Genomic DNA, 22,549 nt, shown 5'->3' on the forward strand with positions numbered 1-22,549 from the left:
CAAGCAAGTCACTATGGGGCTCGGTGCCCATAGCTGGGTAACAGAACCGTTACATGGGCTTTCCTGCAATGGCTCTATCAGATGAGTGACTGATGGGTAGTCACTAGCTTAAACAGATGAGTGACTGCTGGGTAAGTCACACAAGCGCTTTTAGTTTTCATCGAACTTGAGGTCGGTCCGGCATTAACGCTCTTCTGGTTCATTTAATGCAGATTTTGATTAGATCTAATCTTTATTGGCTTGCGTTGAACACGCTAAGGCCGTCCTGACTTATGAGTCAGCACTGTGTGACCAGTGCCCAGTACCACTGCCGAACTTGACTAATGAGTCACAGCTTCACAGTTGATACTGACACCTTTGCCAATTCTAACTAATTAGTCAGTGCCATGCACAAGTAAGCATTGCTACCAAACATATGTCATATGTGGAATATTCAAACGTAGGGCATTCAACATGCTTACTTAACAGTTGCTAGCACAATTATGATCATGCACAAACACAGAGACTCAAGCTCTGATCAATCTCACAGTCAATATTCATGGCATGCCCTAATCACATGTTTCTCGTGCATCACAAGCATCACACTTAATCATCCAGCATGCCTCAATAATAACCATATGCAAATGAGCAAGATTGATAAGCATTCAATATGCTATCAATGTTTACATTTAAACATCCAACATGCATCAAGAATAACCATGCATGTCACATATGGGGTGCAATTTTCTTACCTTTGGTCCAAGCACAGGTTACCAACAAATAAGCCACAAGCACGATCCTGATCCCAAGCCCCTAGTGAAAACCTAGTCACAACCATAATATAAAACCTCATCAAATTGAGTAAATAAATACTTCCAAACCCAACCCAAGCCTCTGGGACATCGAATCCTTCTCAACTAGGTAGTAGGATCGATCCCAGGCCCTTAGAGTTAAGTTCCCATCACAAAAACACAATTTTGGGCAACTTTTTCCTTAAGGGCCGCCACCCTCCATGGACCATGCCGCGGCCCGCCCCCCTGGCAGAGCCTCCTCCACCTTCATCAAGCTAGGGCCGCGACGCCCTAGAACAAGGTCACGGCCCAACCTCGCACCAGCCACTTTTCCTCATTTTTCCACTTTTAAAACCTTCCAAAAACCTATCCAAACATCTCCAAATCCCAAAATCAAAGTTCCTAAACATCCCCATGATCCAAAACCCATAAACCCCAAGTCTCAATTCAATCAAAAACTCATCAAAACACAAAATCCAATTCAAGCTTAAAAACTTAAAAAACTTAAAACTTAAAACTTGAATTACCTCCAATTGAGTTGTTTCCAACTAAATCCTTCAGCTAATAAGCTTCTAATCTTTCCTAGGATCACTATGCCTCGATCCTCGCTTTAATCCGAGTCCTAGAACTTAAGTTACCTTCGAAAATGCGATCGAGAGACGAAAATGGAACTTTGAGGGAGAGAGAACGTACATAACGTTCTTTTTATTTCTTAAAAGGTTACTTCAAGATTTAGTAGCTTCAAATAAAACCTAGCACTCGGGGTCCCAAAAACACCCCCGGGGACAAAATAGTCAAAACCTCCAGAATTTCCCCCTGATCTTACTAACTCCCAATTTATCACCAAATATTCATTCCCATTACCCAATAACCCGGTAATGCTCTAAATACTCCTTGACTTACTCCGAGGCAAGCATAAATCTCGTTGTGACTTTCCCACTAGCTTACCTCCTAGGATTGTCTTGTGTTGGGTTACCCTACCATAACCAAACAATAGTAAAGCACCACACACATATCACATAAATGCCAAATATGCCCGAAATGGCCAAAATATGAAAATCACCCAATTACTCAGAAATGGGTTCATATGCATATTTAATACACCTAAACATGCATATTATCATTTAATAACACAATAAATCAATTATGGCCCTCCCGACCTCCTAATCAAGGTCCTAAACCTTATTAGGAAATTTGAGGCATTACAACTATCCCCTCCTTATAGAAATTTCGTCGTCGAAATTTATCTGAACCGTTCGTAATATGAATTCTGCACAACTAATTTCAGTTTCCCAGGTCGTTCCCTCGACCTCACTATTTCTGCAACATACCTTGAATCAAGGTATACTTTGTTCCTCAGAACCTTATTCTTTCTGTTACGATCTGAACTGGCTATTCCTTACCGGAATACTTAACCTTAACGTTCAAATTCTTATGACTCAACTCATGAGTTCTTTTAACCCATGTCCACTGCATGAAAATGCATAACACACTGTATACAACTGAAGTGCCAATGATAAGGCCGATCCAAAGTCAACCTAACTAGTCCTATCCAGGACTCAAACTGTTATACTTCTCTAAGGCTCAACTTGCCCTTAACTCATCACCCCTTTCCATGGTGATTCTTTTAAGGAAGACACAACTTTCTACTTGGAACTCCATGTTCCTACTTTTCAATTCAGTAAAACTTTTCCATTTACTCTGAGAAGTGAGCATCCAAGCTCTAACCTCTAATAATCTCAATGGTCCCCTGAACCATCTCATGATCCAGATATAACATCTCACCCATCTCATTCCAATGAATGGGTGACGAACATGTTCTACCTTACCTTATCTCATAAGGTGCCTTTTTAACACTGAATAACTCTCTCTCTAATTAACATCAGTCTGAGGACAATCAACTGCACTGAATCCCATCTATATACTCATCACCTTCCTTCACCCTTCCATAACCTGGAAGTAACAATAGAGTCTTCATCTGATAAGATAGACCTTAAATTCTTAAGAAGGCATACTATTTCTCTCACATAGAGATCTGTATACTAATCAACTATATTACTCGTTCTTATAGACAAAAATAAACTTACTCACAACACTGGTCCAAAATGACCCAAACCATTTCACACTGACCCACTAACCTGGGCAATCCCACCGCGAAACCCATCGCGATGCTTTCTTATTTCCATTATAAAATACTGAAGGCTACAATGGCCTTGCTGATTCTTAATACCCTATCCTGACCTGCTAACAGGTTAAGAACTTTATCACGCATTCCATTATATCCCTCTCCATCTCAGGCCACCACCATAAAGCTTTCCTACTCTGGTATACTTACATGATGCCTGAATGAAGAGAATATGAAAGTAGTATAAGATTCATCCAGAATCTCCCATTTAATCCCAGTGTCCATCGGATTCTAAATCCGACCCTTATATCTCAATAAATTCATACTTGACACTGTAACACCCTTAGCTAATTCAGCTAAGACTTTCCACTCAATCTTTCCTATATGTGGTTCACTTAGTCATCTTTCCTTTTATCCTTCCCGAAATGATAATCTCAAACATAAAACTGACCACCTGGCCCACCAGAAACTCTACTCTAGTTCTGGTAAGATCCTTTAACCAACATGTTGCATAATTGATTTATTATGCCTTTAAATGATTATATGCATGATTATGTGAATTATATTATAATATGATGATAAATGCATGCATATGGGTCCACTTTTTGTTATAAGGGCATTTTGGTAATTTGGCCCGTTGAGGGCAGATTTATATATTTTCATGCATGTTAGTGAATTATGAATAAGACCACATTATAATGTGAATTTGTTTGAGCCATTCGGCATGAGATGATCTTTTAATGCAAGTTATCGATCTGGTCATAACGAGGTTCATTTCGGGGCTTGGGGTGAGTCTCGGGGTGATTTGAAGATTAGTACATTACTGGAAATTAAAGGGGCAATGGGATATGATTTATTAGCATTTGAGAATATTGGGAATAACGAGAATTTGAGGGTGTTAATTATAATTAATGAGATAGGCAGGAAATGACGATTTTGCCATTAGTGGTTATTAAAGGTTTTATTTAAGCTTAGGGGAAATATTGTCTTTTCACCTTAAGGATTATATCAACTTGAGAAGGCTGTAGAAAATAGAAACCAAAACAAAGCTTCCTTCCCTCCCTCACGATCATCTTTTTCTTTCCTTTTGTCTTTGAAATTTTTGAACCCCAATTGAAGATTCAAGCTAAGGAAGTGAACCTTGATGGTCTAGGGTTATGTTCTACCATTGAAGAGGGTGTGATATTGAGCTTAAGGTAAGATTTTGGCCATGAAATCTCTGGTTTTTCTCTGTTTTTCTTATAGTTTTCAACTGAGATTTTGAAGTGGATAGTTGGGGATTCGATGAGGTTTTTTGGCAAAGGTTACTTGGGTTATGATGCCTAGGACATGTAGAGTACATAATTGGGTTCATTTGGGGGTTTGGATGGAGTTTGGGATCATGTTTTGAAGGTTGGAAATGGATAAGTCAAAGGAGGAAGAACCAGGGTTGTTTCAGCCTGGTCCTAGCGCTGTAGCGCCCAAGGGAGGGCGCTACAACGCTATCTAGGGGCCAGACATCTCTTGCTGTAGCGCTGGGGCGCTAGGGGGGTAGCGCTGTAGCGCTACCCTGTCTTTCCTGATACACATTTTGGGCATTTTTGAGGGTTTTTGTCTTGGGGTTTCAATTCCTAAGGCTCGGGATCCAATCTACTCACCATTTGGGTACGATTCGAGGTCCCAGGAGTGAGGTTTAGGTCATGAACCTTTTATTGTTGATTTTCATTGATGGGAGTTATATTTGGTTATGAATAGGTGACCGCTGATGGATTAAAGGATCGATCGTTCTCAAGGGTCATTCAATTGTTATTTCTCGTTCGAACCAGAGGTAAGAAAACTGCACCCCATATGTGACATGCATGGTTTTGATGTAGCATGTTGAGTGATCTATTTGTATATCTAGAATGCATATAAAATGCTTGGTAATTTACTATCTGTGAATGGTACTCACTTATTAGTGGCAATGGTGTCAATATTAACTGTGAAGCTATGACTTAATAGTCAAGTTCGGTAGTAGTGCTGAGCACTGGTCGTATGGTATTAGCTTAAGAGTCAAGAACGGTTTTAGCGTGATTAACGCAAGCTAAAAATATTAGCATTGAATGACTCATCATGAGCATTAATGCCAGACCGACCTTAAGTTCAATGAAAAACAAAAGTGCTTGTCTAGTCTAAAGGCTAGTTATTTAGAGCCAGTGCCAAAAGGCTAAGGTGACCTATACGTCACATCGCTAGGAGAGTATGGGACCTCAGAGATAGACTTATCAGCTATCTACACCGAGATAGACTTATTAGTCATCTGACCGTGATAGACTTATCAGTCATCTGACCGTGATAGACTTATCAATCATATGACCGAGGTAGACTTATCAGTCATCTGACCGTGATAGACTTATCAGCCATCTGACCGAGATAGACTTATCATTCATCTGACCGTGATAGACTTATCAGTCATCTTTACAGAGATAGACTTATTAGTCATCTATTTAGAGAGTGACTTATTAGTCAACTATTCAGAAAGACTTATTAGTCATTTACCTCAGAGAGACTTATTAGTCATCTACCTCAGAGCGAGAGACTTATTAGTCATCTACTCAGAGCGCAGGACTTCACAAACGTTTATTTGTACCTGCGTGCATGCATGAGTAGGGTTATTACTGCTAGGTATGCCTGCTGTGACTTAGTAACATGTTATTACTTGTTCATGAGCATATTAAGTTTTCTTGATGAGCTTCAGCTCACGGGTGCTATATCGTTCAGGTAAAGGCAAAAGAAAGTTGGACCATCCTTGAGTTGGAGAGCTGAGGTGACGATGTGTACATATGCGGCTGCTCGACCTCCACAGCCAAGGGTTGAAAGAGGAACTAGGGTTAAATCCTATTTTGCCGCCTAGGTCAGCTGGTTGTAAATATTTTGGTGTAATTAACCTTTAAATTATATTTTTGGATCCTAATGTATATAGTAAACGTTTTATTGAAACATTATATCTTAATTAAAAAAATTAACCCTAAATCATTAATCATACTTAGTTACACGATTATGGCCAAATGACTCGATTAGCGAGTTTAGCACTGTTTAAAATGCACATCGTAATGGTGCTTAGAGATTAGGGCGTTACAATGATGGAGTAGGCTAGTACCATCCCATGAAGTTGCTCGGAGTGTAGGACTTTCTTGATGAGCAGGATGCTTTTACCCAAAGATCCAGATTTCACGACACCATCAAATATCCCAAGATATTTATGTAACTGATATTTAAATTGTATTATTCTTGTATTATTTGAATCTGTAGTTGAATGTACTGATCCCACACCTACACGTGTAGGGCCTAGATTTGCTTGTAAGGGCCCATCACTACTAGAAAAAATGCTTTTAATAACACTTTATCAAAACATACGATAAGACTTTTTGATGTGTTAAGACCGACTATGTTATCGTAGGTCAGGGTACTTTACATAACACTTTATCAGTATTATACAAATGTGTTATTGTACTGTCAACGATAACACAATTTCTGTGTTATTTTAATATATAGATAAGTGTTTAATTATATTATTTATAATCGATTATATAACACTTTTTTTGTGTTATACTACACTTTAGTGTAATACTTTTTTTGTGTTATACTACACTTTAGTATAACACATTTTTTGTGTTATATTAGTTTAGAGAAACATAATCTTTTTTTACTTACACAAAACTAGGAAAACAAATATGAAAGTTGAAGCCAAATAAGGTAACATAAATAGATTTTTTTTAATTACTCAAAATGTAATTACAATATTTAGTCTACTAGTCTAGGCTTAAGAAATCATATTACAACATAATTTATGCCCAATTCAAATTCCTTTATCACTAAATACAAAACAAGAAATGTATAAAAAAATTAGTGAAATACATTCTTCCATTCTAAAGGCGTCAACTACAAATGTTGTCAAGAATTGCTCCAAAGAAATCATCTCAATATACCTGCACATTGTAAAAAAAAAGTCCTTTTATTATTAAGAACATAAGACTTAAGCTAGTTTCCACCTGTAAGCATATAAAGTTTAAATTAAATTTGTAATAACTCTAAAACTTGACGAAACAGCAGGGTATAGCAAGATGTACTACCATGCAAAGCAACGAATGAAGCAACATCACTAAAAAAGAATGCCTCTGGCAACAAAACCATGTGCCAGACTAAAAAAGCACTTGCAAGATAAAAAATTAGAGAAAATTAGAGCATTCACCATTCACAACTAAAATCTAAAAGCAAGGAGATAGTTTTATAATATTATGATACGTTCAGTGACCACAAATCTAAAATCATGTTGCTTAGATCATCTGCTTCAGTATAACAGAAACATGATTGACTGTTCATACATACAATATATAAAGAGAGCAGGAAAAAGATAAGTCTAATTCACTCGACAAAACCAAAACAAGGAAAAACAATACAGAAATCTATAAACTGTAAACAACCTCACACCATGAAGAAGCAAACCAATGACTAACAAGACTTATACTCAAATTTAATAACCCAAACACACAACCAAGAAGAATTTATCCACTGAAAATGTAAAGAGGAACTATTCTTACATATTTACATATGTTGTATAGAAAGAAAAAAAAAGTATTGTTTGTATACATATATAATACTTAAACACATGTACAAAAGAGAGGAATAACATTTTCTAAAAGCAACGGATGGACTGTATTAACTTCCAACGAATAAACAAGCATGATATTAGCAGCTATATTTAACAAGTGTCATGTATTCCAGTTAACTTTGAAACAGAAAATATAAGTGATAAACTTCAATATTGTTTTTAAGTTACCAACAGAGCATAAGTCTCTAAAAGAAGAAAATTAACATCAAAAGCATACCTGCAATAGTGACAGATCCCGCAAAATTTCAATATTGTCTGGATCGATCCTCAGTGCATTTCTATAGCATTTGATTGCCTCCCTCTATTCTCTATCGGACCGATAAAGAAGACCATAAACATGCCAGCATACATTACTTTTAAGATCATTCTGCAAAGAGACAAAAAAGCCTTAGAGAACTAAAGACCCTACTGATTTTGAAAACAAAATAGAACATTAAAATTTTAGACAACACCCTCACCTTTAATCCTTGCCGAACAAGCTCATATGCTTCAAATTTACGGTCCATGCAATTTAATGTCAACCCCTTCATTGGTAAAGTTTCTGACCAATATAAACACAAAGGAAATGTAAGAGAAGTATTTTGTTTGAAAATGATTTCAATTAAAAAATAATAATAAAACAGCAAGATGACTGTAAATCTTTTTAAAAAAAAAAGAAAAAAGAGATGACTATGTAAATCTTCAAGAAACACTGTGGCTCAGCAGCTAAATGTGGATCCTATATAAGCATGAGGTTCATGTTATCTTTTTGGATAGTAAAATGTCTTATGATAACAAATGACTCTGTACATGAATATTAATGCTTTCTTTAGTCTCTTCTTCTGTAGACTATAAGTATCTAACTTTAAAATGTTTTTATATCTTGGTTCCCACCATCATTCCAATTATCAAAAGTAAAAAAAAAAAAAAATCAAGCATTCCCATCTACAGCAACAAAATTCTCAGTGATATATTTGAACTCAATTAAACTTTCTCTTGTATATAAATATATATATATACACATTTGTATACCAAGGGCATTGAGCATTAATGATATTGATTTATATGCCTAAAAGAAATTATGTCCTATAGCAAAATAATGTTCTGGCAGAGAAATTAAGTATATAGAAAACAAACCTAAGCCCCTAGAAGTCGCATACTGAAAATGTTAAGTGACTGTCTTTCCATATCTTAGACACCCATATAGTTACATAATCTTCATTCTTTACAGCCATTTGAATCTCCGAACAAGCCATAAATCACCAACCTAAAAGTAGATTTCTTCATTATATTAAAAAATAAAAATAACTAGTCCTACTTGAGAAAATGGATAACTAGAGTAGACCTGTTACTGGACGAGGACACGCAATCCCTGGTACTGCCAGGTATGTCTATCCACTTTTGAATATAGGATCTTTCATATGTCTGCAAAAAGGTTAGACAATTAAAATTAAAATGATTGTCAATATACACATGTTATAATCTGTGAAGGCAGTGGCAAACAATTATGACAATTGTTGAACAAAAATGATGAGAATAATTATTTATAAAGCAGATGAAATGAATAACAGATGCTTTTCCAAAAAGCTTTGCTAAACAATAATTGCAACCCTTTAATTTCAGTAGCAACACAGGTCAAACACAAAAATTGTAATTATGAAAGCAAACCAGTGACAGAAACTCACACAAAACATCATGTGCAGATATCCACCTATTGGGATCTCGAATAAGCATTTTGCAAGACAACTTTTCCCAGAAGCACTAAAGCTTCTGCTGCAATTTCATTTTCCTGAAACCCAAGACCATTTATTGATTCTGATGTAACAACTTCAGTAGGCTCTTTTACTGAAGTACTCATTTCACTTTTAATTGAACTCCAAATAGCTCAAGCATGTTTGGCCATCCTGTCTGCTCCATACTTCAATGAGAAATAACTCAGATACTTTAAAGAATCAACCTTCAAACATAAAGAGTCAGCATGAAAATTGATACAAATATACTTTCTACAACAAAAAAATTAATTCTGTTGCCTATGTAATCATATAAATTATTTGTGATGGCACCAACCTTTGATGATGGCAGAGAAGAAGAGAGTTTTTCAAGAAGCAAGGGAATGACATATGGCTCAAGAAGAGGTGTTGATGAGAAAGCTACCTACAGAACAAAAAAATAGTACAATTTGGTTATTTGTATAAACGTGCTCTTACAACCCTTGTAATTTATGGCAAGTATAAAAGTGCTCCTCCCAGCTTGTCTCAAGGCTCAAATCATAAAAAAAAAATTATGATAAATTTGGTTCAAGCACCAAAGAGAAATTACTCAATTGATTAAAAACACTCATAAGTCATCTTCACCAGAAATACTTATGCATCTTGTAACAGTTTTCTACTTCTATTAAATTTCTTATTGTGCTCACCAATTCCAATATAAATATATATATATATAGATATACACATATATACTTTATCTTCCCTAAGGCAGTACCCATATGCTAAACTAAGGAATAATATTGCAATAGGAATCCAGATAGAGAAAACCCCTAATTGGAAACATGAAAGGGGGAAATCACAGCAAGAACAAATTAGAATAACTTAATAAAGATAATCTGGTCATGCAAAAAGATTCCATAGAACTATATGTGTAAATATTAAGGAATGATTTATAATTCAAGCAGATGAGAGAATTCCAAAAAAAGAAAAAAAAGAAGGATTATTTTCCATTTTATGTGATAGACTAGACCATGAAATTACCAAGTGCTTTATGCCAATTACGACATTGTTACCATGGGTATTACAAGTGCTCCATTGTTAGAATGATAAAGTTTGGTAACCGAAAGATCATAACAAAGAGCATAGATAAATTCAACACCTACAAATACTATAACAATGGAGCATCACATTCAATTACGGCATACCATTAGAGCCCTTGCAAGATCATCTCTTTTGACATCAGTGTCCTCTCCTTTTGGCTGGATAACGTTAAGAAGAAAAACATGTGAAAAGAAGTACAAAAACAAAAAGGATAGCACCTCATAATCAATGATAGCATTCATCGCATGATCTGAATACTAACCAAAGAAACAAAAGCAAACCAAAAGGGAAAAGCTTGCTTAGAATTTTTTTTCAATAAATAAATAATAAATTCGCATGTATAGTGAGGGTAAGGTTTGCATACATGAGTAAAATGAATGGGAAAGTAACTGCTCAAAGTTTCAAAAAGCTCTCCAGAAATTTTTTCTAGCAGCCCATTAGGATCTGGAAATAGTCGAATCAGTGCACGAATGATGTCAAATGCTAGCAACAAGAAATGAGGATCCTTCTCTCCATCAACATCTTCACAGATTCCATATAGAAGGAGTTCATCCTTAATAACGGCAAAAAAAAAAATTAAGATAGAAAATGGGAAAAAAATAACAAAAAAAAGATGAATATGTTAAGAGAAAAAGAATTATAAGGGAATTCTTTGTTCTATTGACATCTATTTGACCAGAGTTATAAAGAGAAAAAGAACACAAAGAATAAACTCTAAAATCATTATGTTGAAGGAATGTAAGCATCTAGCTGAAATATGAAATGAATGAAAACAATTTGTAATTTTACAACTTTAAACTATTGGTATAAACAATGACATTCAAATTACAAATCAGTTGAGAATAAGTGATAAAATGGAAAATAGAACAATAAAAATCCAGCAACTAATTTGAGAGTGAGTTTGGAAAGAATACCAAGGAAGCAACCTCATTGGAATAGCATTCTAAGACACATTCCAGAAGCTGAAAACAAAGCTGCAACAATGCTTTGACGTTAAATTTTGTAAAAGGGCAGTGGCTATACATGAAGGCAAGTAGTTCTTTTTTTTTTTCTTGATTAAAATTCATGCATTTGGATTCTTACCTTCCTGTCATGCTGACCTAAAGACTGCACCTGTAGGGTCTTTAAGTACACCTCAGCAACTGCTTTTGCATTAGTGGCAGAGACTACACCAACATCACTTTTTCTCCTTAGTAATGCTAAGCACCCAACAAGAGCCCCACGTAATGCTCTCAAATCTGCCTAATATCATTACAAAATAATACATTAACAACAAAAGTTAAGAGTTTAATCAAAGAATTAGCTCTTGTGACAATGTGCTTCACCATCAAACCGACTTAAAACAAACAAATTGCATAGGGAAAGAGCACCAACTCACCAGCCAATCTGTGAAGAATCCAATTAAGCTATGAATGATAGCACTGCCTAGTGGCTTTGAAGCAAGACGTCCAAGAACTTCCGCAAGAAGAAGGGTACCTGAAGATGAGGACATAATCTATGAGATTTTCAGATTAAATTAAATAGATAAAAACTTATGGGAAAAAAGAAAGAAAGTGGTTAACTGCTAGGAATAAACTGAAGCACCTGTTGTACAATGCAGATATACCAAGGAAAAATAACAATGCTACTCAAAAAGAAGCACAAACAGAACAGCAGTTTCCAAAATAGTAAGAAGAATGAACTTTTAAAGTTTAGAGTAAAAATTCACTAGTATAGTCTAAACTAAAAGTAGAATCTATGGGGCCATATTTACCAAAATCACTATGCAATACAAAATGTGACCACTATGTTTCCAACTTTGTAATAGTTGTGGAGTGAACACCATTTAAACAAAAATCTAAATCTTTGTTAATTTTTAATGAATTCAACTTCAACTTACCTCTAGCTCAAATGACATTATCTGAAGTGGTCAGATACATTTCCATCTCTTTGACCTAAATTACAAAAAACTAGATATAAGAACATAAATCAATTAATTATAGCTGACAAGAAGGTAATTTATTCTTACCAGTGTTTCAATAGTTATCAAGTCATTCTTAACGAGTGAAGTGATAGAATCCAAACTTGCAGCTTGCAGTAACACACAAATAATAGAACTGAGTATACTTATCCTTGAGTAAAATATATAAAGCACCACGAAGATAAGTATCAAAACGCATAAAGCAATTGCCTCAGCCTTCAATACAATTTTTATTTACTTATTTGTAGGTGAAATCTTACAAGTTAAAGTTGCACGTTAGATTAAGTAATTCTCAATTGTATAAAAATGCTTTGGCATACATCTCAGACTTAAATTGTTATTGAAGATAAAACTGCTTACAGTTTACAGCAAAAAATAAAATAACGAAGATATAAATATTTTTCGAAAGAACTTGACCTAAATCACTTGCAGAAAAAAAAAAGACGACATTAGTAGCAGAGCCAACATTCCCATCAAAGAAGCAGAGGCAACTAGAAAAATAGCAGTGATCAAATTACTTTCTCAATAAAATTAAAATAAATATTAATCACACAAAATTTAAACCATTATTATCACCAACGACAACATTTTGTTTCTACTCCCAGCTCAATTAATCAAATAATGTCACATACTAGCCAGAGTTTTGGTTTTTGCATAGTACTTTTCTCACTTCCACAACAAAGGAATGCACTAATAAGAAACAGATGGTAATACAATAACTTCACCCAAAATTAGCAAGAGCAGGGGATGTGAACGCGAACCTGTTGAGTCTGGGAGTGAGACGTGTCAACGTAAGACTCAATGTGCTGAGTCAACTCGCTTGGTTCCGCCATTGTCCATTTCAATGACCTGAACTCGAAAAAACACAGAAACCCGCTTCACAAACTTAAATACAGAATATAAACATATATTTATATGTGAATTTCAAAATTTGGGATGTGAATATGGATACCGACTTGTTTAGAGCAGTTATTGACCATATTTATACGAACTAGCATGCTGAGAAGATGGACCATATTTATAGGCAGTGAGCTCTTCATCAGCTGCTTGCTGGTTGGGAAGCAAACTAAACTTAGCATGGTGGCAAAGCAGTGAGTAAAGAGCAAAGGTCCCACCTGAAAATGACTTGAATTGAAATGAATCAAAATGAAACAAAAACTGAAATTGAAATTGAATTGAATTGAATAAAATTGAATGAAAAGGGAGGAAACAAAACACTCACTGTAACGTCCCTTAGGTAGGGTACGTTCGCCACATACTCGTAATTCTAGAGTTTACGAGTATGTTAGGCACTTGACTAAAAGGATTAAATAAAATGATACGAAGAAATACAGAAAAATTTTAAACTTTTATATAAACTTATTAGTAGAAATTATTACACGTATGAATACTTTAAATTTAAGGCAGCCATATTAAAATTCTAAACCATTATTGCATTGCTACTGAGTCCGTGCTCCACAAGTTGCTCAACAGCTAAAGCCACACCTGGAAAAATGTTGGAAAATAACATAATGAGCTAACGCTCAGTAAGCAAATCTCATGCATACACATACACATGAATGTCGTGAGTTTGTAGTGCACATATACTAATATGCTGACTTATATACTTATGCAATTCATTTATTGCTCAAGCACTTTCAAACTTTACTTTTATGCTCTTTCTTTTAGTTTCACATTTTTATGGGCCCAATATCACTTGTGCACACTGTTTGATTCAGCCAATGCCTGCAGGGCTTGTTACACATATCATATAAAATCCCATGGGTTCTCCTCCGGCTAGCCATCATCTCAGCTAGGCTCATCATAACACTCATTTCATCGTTGCCATAGCTGCCATACTTATTACACATATGGAGGAGAAAGACGGAAACATGGCAAACATATCTGAATGGTCAACTCTGACCTAGCCCACACTAGTGGGCAGCCACTATAAGTCTTATAGACCTCCGTCTTCTTCATTACACTTACTTAATTGCTTCATCGAAACAGTGGCACCCTTTTTAACATCTTATTATCACTTTGCTTAAGCCTTGTGTCATTAAAATGTTTAACTTTACATAAGACTTTTCAAGGCATTTCATAACTTTTCTCATATTCATATGCATGGTCTTATATCACATAATAATGTATCTCATAACTGTACATGCCATGCATACATGCTGATGCTGAAATGCCAATGTTCATGTTCATGACTCATGTTGATGGTATTCAATCAAGGCATTGTATCACATCTCATATAACTCAAAACATCTTTAGTCATAATACATGAAGCTTTGGGTTGGTGGCGTTGTTATACCTTAACGTAGAGCTATGGCTCAGGTCTAAGGTTTCCAGCCTAAAAACTTAAACGCTTCATATATCATAACATATAACAAATCATGAACATAGAGTAATCCACATATCCATCAACATAAGAACACATACTTGCACATAATTCATATCATTCTTAGCCAAGTAAGACATCTTTCACATATCACAGAATTCATCAATTACATATCACACAACACCCTTATGGTGTTCATATAACCATTTTTCACATACTTATCATATGCATCATCATCATACCATACTTAACTCATCAGATGTACACAATCAATGTAGTCATGCATCTTACACTTAAGCACAAAAGGTGAGATTTACTTACCTTAGGTCCTTAGCTTATTTTAAAATTCCTCACCAAGAGTCAATCAATCAAATCCATACAAATCCTATTCAAGGCACATCATTTATTAAATTCTATCAAAATCATAAATATACACTATTGATAGTGTATATTAATAATACCAGAAACTATATAAATGATAATAATAATTATTATCAACGTAATGCAAATAACTCTTCATATAAAACCATGCTTTAAACCTTGCTCATAAGATAATGTACTCTTATGATAATAATAATAATAATCCCAACAAAAATAATAATTATCGTCTATAATTAAACTTATTTCGATATTAATAACAAAATACTTCAATAGCAATACGTATATGGATGTATATATATTCAAATAGTCATTTTATAAAAGAAATCATATTTTTAACATAAAGTTGTAATAATCAATATAATGATAATAATATAAATATAAATATTTATATTATTATTAATTAGTCATAATATCAATTTCAGTGATATAATAAATATACTTTCTCCAAAATTCACTGGTCTTACAAATATCAATAACTGTAAGAAACTAATATTTGATATTATTTTAATATTCAAATATTAATAAAATATTAATATACAATAATAATGGTTAGATAATATGTTTACTATAAATCATACTTTTCATATATATATATATATATATGAATCTGTATTCTTGATTTACTTAACAAAATAATAACAATAATAATTAAAATTACTTAATCATAATAATTTCCATATTAATATAAAATCAATTAAATATGTATTTTTATACTTTATTTAATATCTAATATTTTCTAGAAAATTGGACAGCACAACGGCTATAAAGTGGACAATTCCAAAATCAAAACCTGTATCAAAAATATATATAATCCCAGACAGCCAGTAAATTACAGAAAATATTCCATATATCAATAATATATAATTATATACTATAAATACACATAATAAAAATTACTCTAATCAATCACAATTAAATCACAATATATAGGTTAAAGAAATTATACCAAAATGATCGGGTTCCACAATAAGTCAAACGATGATTTTCTGAGACTCAAAACGTACTTCGGAACCTCGAACACTAAGTTTCGACCGTCGGTCTACGGTGGATCGCGGTGGCTCGTGGTGGGCCCACCACCCAACTATGGTAGATGTAGGAACAAGTTATTGGGTTTTAAAGCCCACAACACGAGGAGCACGATGGTGGTGACGGATCGGCAAACGGATGCCCGAGGTGGCCGAATCGCAACTTTGAAGTCGCGGGGTGGCCGAACTTAAATCGAGTGGTTGAGGCGTTTAATCGGCGAGTGAGCTCTAGATTCCCGCGTGGGTCGATAGTTCGGAGGCCTCTGAATCCAACGGTCCGGCGCGTGGCTAAAAGTGGTGGCCGGAAAGTACTCCTGCGTCGTTGGCAACAGTAACACGCAGAGAGAGAGAGAGAGAGAGAGAGAGAGAGAGAGAGAGAGAGAGAGAGAGAGAGAGAGAGAGTTTCTGAGGAGAGAGAGAGAGGGGTTCGGGTAAAAAGAAAGGCTGAAGCCTTTTCTTTTCTTTATTTATTTATTTTTTTTAAATTACACTTGGACCCAAAATACTAAAATTCTTTTCAAATAAGCCCTTTAGCAAAACTTTCTTAATTTTATAAAAATCCCCAATTAAAATTATATGACATTCGGGTCCAATACTTGACTACTCAAGTTTCTCTCTCTTTAATCTCATTAAAAACATAAAATGATATTTTAAACACTATTTTTCCATTACTATTTCTTAAATTTGTAAACTTGTACATTTTATGTATTAAAACTCTGATTTATAATAAAACAAAATGTATAATGAAAATGTTGGATATTACACTCACCTTCACCATTATCATCAGCACTGAGTAAGACAAAGACATACTTAAGCAAAGGGATAAGAGTAAGAGTCCAAAAGATCAATGAAAAAGCACCAAAGATTGCATCTTGGCTAATATGTTTTTGTAACTTCCCAGAAAATGTGCTTCAGTAAACATAAAGAGGTGAAGTACCCAAGTCCCCGTAAACTACACCAAAGCTCTGATATGCTAGTAACAAATTCCTCGACATCCTCGGCCATGAAAATTGCTGCAACAAAAAGGGTTATCAGTAAACAACACTAAGAATCACCATCACCAACCCATCACAAGATCTAACAAAGATTCGCTCCCCAAAATTCTTATCTTTATACATATATATATATATATATAAAGACGTGAAAAGATTGGTACAAACCTGGCCTATAGTAGTAGAAGTCGATCAGTGAGCAGTGGAAATCCCAAGCTGAATAGCCTCCTCAAGCTTCCAACTTGTTGCCTGTTCTCCCAACAAAATTCCATAAATTATCTCCAAAAGCCCAATTCTCAATCAAAATCTTCTGATTTCAACACAACCAAAATTAAATAAACCAGAAGACCAATGGAGGCAAGTACAAATTGAGAAAGAGAGATAGAGAAACCTGCAAGAACTGCCTGGCAGTCTCGGTAGTTTGTCCAACGGCGATCTCCAAGAATGATGAGACCACTGGGTCGAAGGCACGCAGAGGTGGGCTCGCACCTGGGGTCACTTGGTTCGGGGGTTGGCTTCACGGGTGCCTGAGATTTGGAGCTTGGCTAGGAGAAAAACGGGTGTGAGGATGGTGGTTAGGTGGTCGGAGTTGAGGATGATGGTGGTTACGGGAGTGCGGCTAGGGCGAAGGGAAGAGAGAGACGAGAAGGAGAAGGGGAAAAAAGTATGAGAATTGGGTCTCTATCGGGTCTCAAAAATTTTGAGGTCAAAAATGAAAAAAAAAATCTAAGTGGCGCCCTTTTTTTATTACCGCCCTTTTTTTTTCACAAATGGCCCATTATACTCTAGCATAACACTTTTTTATTAGTATTATATTCATGTGTTATGGAAATGGGTATTTGGTGTAGTGCATAGCCCACTAAGAATCTCTATAAATAGGGAGTTCATTCAATCATTAACCCTAAGTGAAAGTTATAAGAGAAAAGGATAGAGATTTATTTTGTACACACTTTACATACAAAACCCTTCGAATTGTATTCTTTTCTCAGTTAAAGAAACTCAGTTGAACCTTGTTTCTTCTTGATCTTGAGTTTGAGACCTCTTTGATTAATAAAAGTGCAAATGGAGGTAGGTCATTACCAATTCTTGGGGCTGAACCACTATAAAATTCTTTGTGTCGTTTACGTGTAATTCTTATTTCATCGTATAAATTGACTCAATGTCATTGACCAAAACGCTAGTCAACATAAACAATATCCATTACTAAAATATATATAACATTTGAAAGGTGTTATAAACATTATCATTTTAACATTCAACATATTATATTTATAGCTCTTGTAACGCCCTACCTCCTTAGAGCCGTTACTAAGTGAGTTTTAAACGTGCTTTTAACTCACTAATCGAGATTTTAAGGTAAATGTGTAATTAAAACATAAACAGAGACATAAACTTTAAAAATAATTCCATTTACTGAAATTCATAAGACATTTAACATTTGGGATCCCAAAAGACTATTTGTAAATGTTTACAACTCAAAATATATACTTTAAGTCGGCTAAACGACAAAATAGGGTTCTTTACAAACAACTTCCAAAAATACCCCTGGCCGTGGCAGCCAGGCAGACCAGACATGTATGCGTCGCGTCACGCTCTCCATAATCATGGTCGGTTGAATTTCTCCTTGCCCGTACCTGCACCACAGAGCACCCGTGAGCCAAAGCCCAGCAAGAAAACTCAACATAAACATATAACATATGTATATGAACCATTTAGCATATAACCAATTTGTCAACAAGCTAAACACATACGGCCATGCCGTCTCAGGCACTTTACCAGACCTTGAGTTACGGTTTACACTGTAAGGATATCCCAGGAATCCCTCAGGGTCTCACCCTGGCAGCTCGCACTCCGCGTGCTATACGCTGCTCCCGGCCCCTTGTCGTTCCTGGCCTTCGCCATTCTCGACCCTTGCCGATCATTCACATATATGCATACACAACATAACTAAAACATAAATTAAACATATACTAATATAATCAATGGACTACACCCAACACATAATCACATAAGGCCGTGCCCTGCAACACAACTATGGGCCTCGCCCTGCTCTATGGGTACAACAGCTTTCTTACCTGTGTCCCGAGCTTCTTGAGCACTGAACCCTTGAGCACGGTCCTCTAATCAGAGCCTCACCGAGAACCTAGTCACAACACATAAATAGCACCCCCCATTACTAACCAATTTAAAAACATCTCTTGAAACCAATCCCGAGCTCTCGGGACCTCCCGGATCCCCACACAAGGTGGCAGAAGCGTCCCCTGAGCCCCCTGGGCAAAAGCCTAAAAACTGAATTTTCCCCTGCCCAGAAATGGCCTAGCGCCGCGGTGCCTTCCAATGAGGGCCGTAGCGCCCAGAAGGGCTCCATTCCCCAGAAGTTGCCTAGCGCCACGATGCAGAAGAACAGGGCCGCGGTGCCCCTTCGCAAACCTAGAAATCTGGGTTTCTCCCAACGTTTTCCCCAAGCCAAAACACTCCCAAACCAATACCAATGCATACCTAAGTCCCAAATTCAATTCAAAACCCCCAAATAAACCATCTAACAACTCAAAAACATCATCAACCAGCTCAAACACACAATCAGACCTACAATTCATAATTTGGTTTAAAACTTCAGAAACTTAAACCAAGCCTTTCAAAACTTAAACCTCCCTTTAAAAATCTTAAACCGTACCAAATAAAAACTTTCAAATATGCATGGAATTCATACCTCAAGATGGAATTTGACCTTGAGCCACCATCAAATCCACTTCCAAGCTTGACACCCTTTGATTCTCTAGCTGAATTCTATAATTGCTAAGCCAAAACCCAGCTTTCAATATTCAACCTAATCTCCAAAATCAAACTTGCAAGAAACTAAAATTCAGAGATGATGCCTTACCTCTGGACAAATCTTGGCCTAAGCTTGACTCTAGCTGCCCCAAACTCAGCTTTCAATCTCAGCCCTAGACCCCTTCTTCGTTTCCTTCTTGCTTCTTCTCAAACATTCAGCAGAATTCTTGAATTTTGTCTAAGTGTAGAAAAACGTGAATGACTATCCTTCAGCCAAGGTTATTCCTTCCTAAAGCCTAATTAACCAACTACCCTCATTTCTATTTTAGTCTCTAACTAACCCTCAAGGCACTTTAGTCCTTTCCTTAATACCTTGCAAAAAACTATCCTCAAGAGTTACCTATAGTTACCCAAGTTACTAAAATACCATTAACCATTAATTAAAAGTCCCCAACTAAATTTATAATAATCTCGAGATACCCCGAGGCTCCTCACGAGCCGGGTATAAAATCCCGTTGTGACTTTAAGCGGAATAGCTCTCTAGGACCGTCTCGGAACGTGCATCACAAATATATCACTATTATATCGAAAATATCACATATATTACATTTATGCCCTCAACGGGCAAAAATTTCCAATTTGCCCCTAACTACCAAATGGAGCCCACATGCACATTTAATCACCTAAACATGCATTCTAACCATAAATTCATATAATACACATATATTATCATAATGAACCAATTATTTCCCTCCAGGCGCGCTAATCAAGACCCAAAGTCTTATTAGCAAATTTGGGTCGCTACAGCTCTAATATGTAGACATTATTTGTATGTTATAGCAAAGAAATACTATTATGTAATAGTTAATTATAGTAGTATTCATAACATCTATATATTGTTATAAAAAAAATCCAGACTTATTGTTAGTAATTTGGCTCAGTAAAAATTCTGTTATAACAGCCTTCTATTTTTATAAATATGTTTTTAACAGTTAGTCTTACTATAGTCGGTTGCTACTGCTATATATATATATCTTTTATTGTATAGTTTTATTTCATTCCAAAAACAGAGAAAAACTTGTAATTTGAGAGATTTTGTACTAGAAGAGAGCATAGTGAGATCTGTATTCAAAGAAAGTTGAAGATCAAGTTCTAATAAAAGTGATTGCCCGTGGATGTAGGTTAGAGTTGTCTTGGCTCTAATTCGAACCACGTAAAAGACTGTGTTTGCATTGTGTTTTTCAGTTCTGTTTTTCCACTGATTTGTTTGTGAGTTCTTGTTACTTTTGACTTGGTTGTTTAGTTGTGATTCTTGAAGGTTTGTTTTTATGTGGTGAGCTTCTTTATTGATCCCTACAAATTGGTGCAGTGAGCGTGGACCATTCAATCATGGCTTCAGCTAAATATGAAGTAGAGAAATTCACTGGACATAATGATTTTGAGTTATGGCGATTGAAGATGAGGGCACTTCTTGTTCAACAAGGACTTGAGGAAGCTCTGAAAGGAAAAGCTAGTCTTGACAAAAAAAATGGAGGAAAAAGATAGGAAGGCACTGTGTAGAGTCCAAGAACTTTACTTAGCTAATGGTAGTAGTAGTAGTAATAACTAGTAGTAGTTATAGTATGTTTATTACTGTGGATTTTGGTTCAAGCCGGGACTTAGTTGGACACTCGTAGCAACACTTATAGATTTTATAAGTTTAACATATAGTTTAAGAATATTAATTATAACATAAGGTTTGATTAATATAGCTGATTATGAAGATGATATTTATTATACTATAAGGTTTAGATAGACCCAATAAGAGAATGACACTTTGTTATCCCCAAAAGTTCAGTTCGATGATGTGGCAATCAAAAGTGACAAGTGGCAATGCATGGTTAATAAATGGCACATTAATGGTCAATAAATGTGTTGGCTCTTCGGAGTTGTGATAAAGTGATTTGACCGATTTGATAGAATTTCTGTCCAACTGGTGAAGATTTTTGACTGACCAGTCAAGTGTCATGTTAAACTAGAGATGTGACATGTTAGACCAGAGATTTGTCATGTTAGACTAGAGAAGTGTTTTGCTAGACTAGTCACCTGTCTTGGCCGACCAGTGGAGTGTTTGGCCGACCAGTTAAGTGTTTGGCCGACCAGTGAAGTATTTGGCCGACCGGTGGAGTGCATGGACGACCAATCATTTGTTTTGCATGACCAGTAAAGTGTTTTGCTAGACCAGAGGTGTGATGGAGGAGTGTTTTGCCTATACTGACCAGAGGTGTGCTAGAGGTGTGCTTTATCGACGAGAGGTCCTTGCCAATGTCCTCAGTAACAGCTTCAACCCGAATCATTCTCAACTGTCGCGGGAATCTCTCAGATATCCCAGAATAATAGCCATATTATCGTAATTTAGATTTATTTATATTTTATTAATTAAAAGTCTATTGGAAGAACCAAGGACCCGGTCAAAGGGAGATATTTATGTACGGTCCATGAGCCTATAAATAAATGGCTCATGGCATCATTTTGAGGGATCTGATCTTTAGACTGAGAAAAACTCTCTAGTTTTGAGACTTTGGGACTGTAAATTGGGGCATTCTTGGGGCACTTTCTAAGAGAGGTTAGAGAGAGAAACTGTGTATTTTTCTACTTACACTTAAGAAACTCAGTTGGCTCAAGTTCATCTGATCTTAAGTATAGGATATATATCACAACTCTAAGTGGATTAGGATACCAACAAATTGGGGCTGAACCACTATAAAAATTACGTGCGTTGTTTACTTTCTTTTCAAGGCTT

The 22,549-nt window shown here is 35.7% G+C and overlaps 2 long non-coding RNA genes across 2 annotated transcripts; both read right to left on the reverse strand.

The window, feature by feature from the left end:
* Window positions 1-11,691: 11,691 nt before the first annotated feature.
* Window positions 11,692-12,938, reverse strand: LOC133780273 (uncharacterized). Its single transcript, XR_009869199.1, has 3 exons — window positions 12,323-12,938; window positions 12,194-12,248; window positions 11,692-11,790 (listed from the first exon to the last, which is right to left on the reverse strand). It is a non-coding gene; the product is annotated as an uncharacterized LOC133780273 (long non-coding RNA).
* A 104-nt stretch (window positions 12,939-13,042) lies between these two features.
* LOC133780274 (uncharacterized) lies at window positions 13,043-17,701 on the reverse strand. Its single transcript, XR_009869200.1, has 4 exons — window positions 17,387-17,701; window positions 17,164-17,274; window positions 16,773-17,016; window positions 13,043-13,389 (listed from the first exon to the last, which is right to left on the reverse strand). It is a non-coding gene; the product is annotated as an uncharacterized LOC133780274 (long non-coding RNA).
* Window positions 17,702-22,549: the final 4,848 nt, after the last annotated feature.

Source organism: Humulus lupulus, chromosome 5 (assembly GCF_963169125.1).
Source record: "Humulus lupulus chromosome 5, drHumLupu1.1, whole genome shotgun sequence".
Classification (NCBI taxonomy): domain Eukaryota; kingdom Viridiplantae; phylum Streptophyta; class Magnoliopsida; order Rosales; family Cannabaceae; genus Humulus; species Humulus lupulus.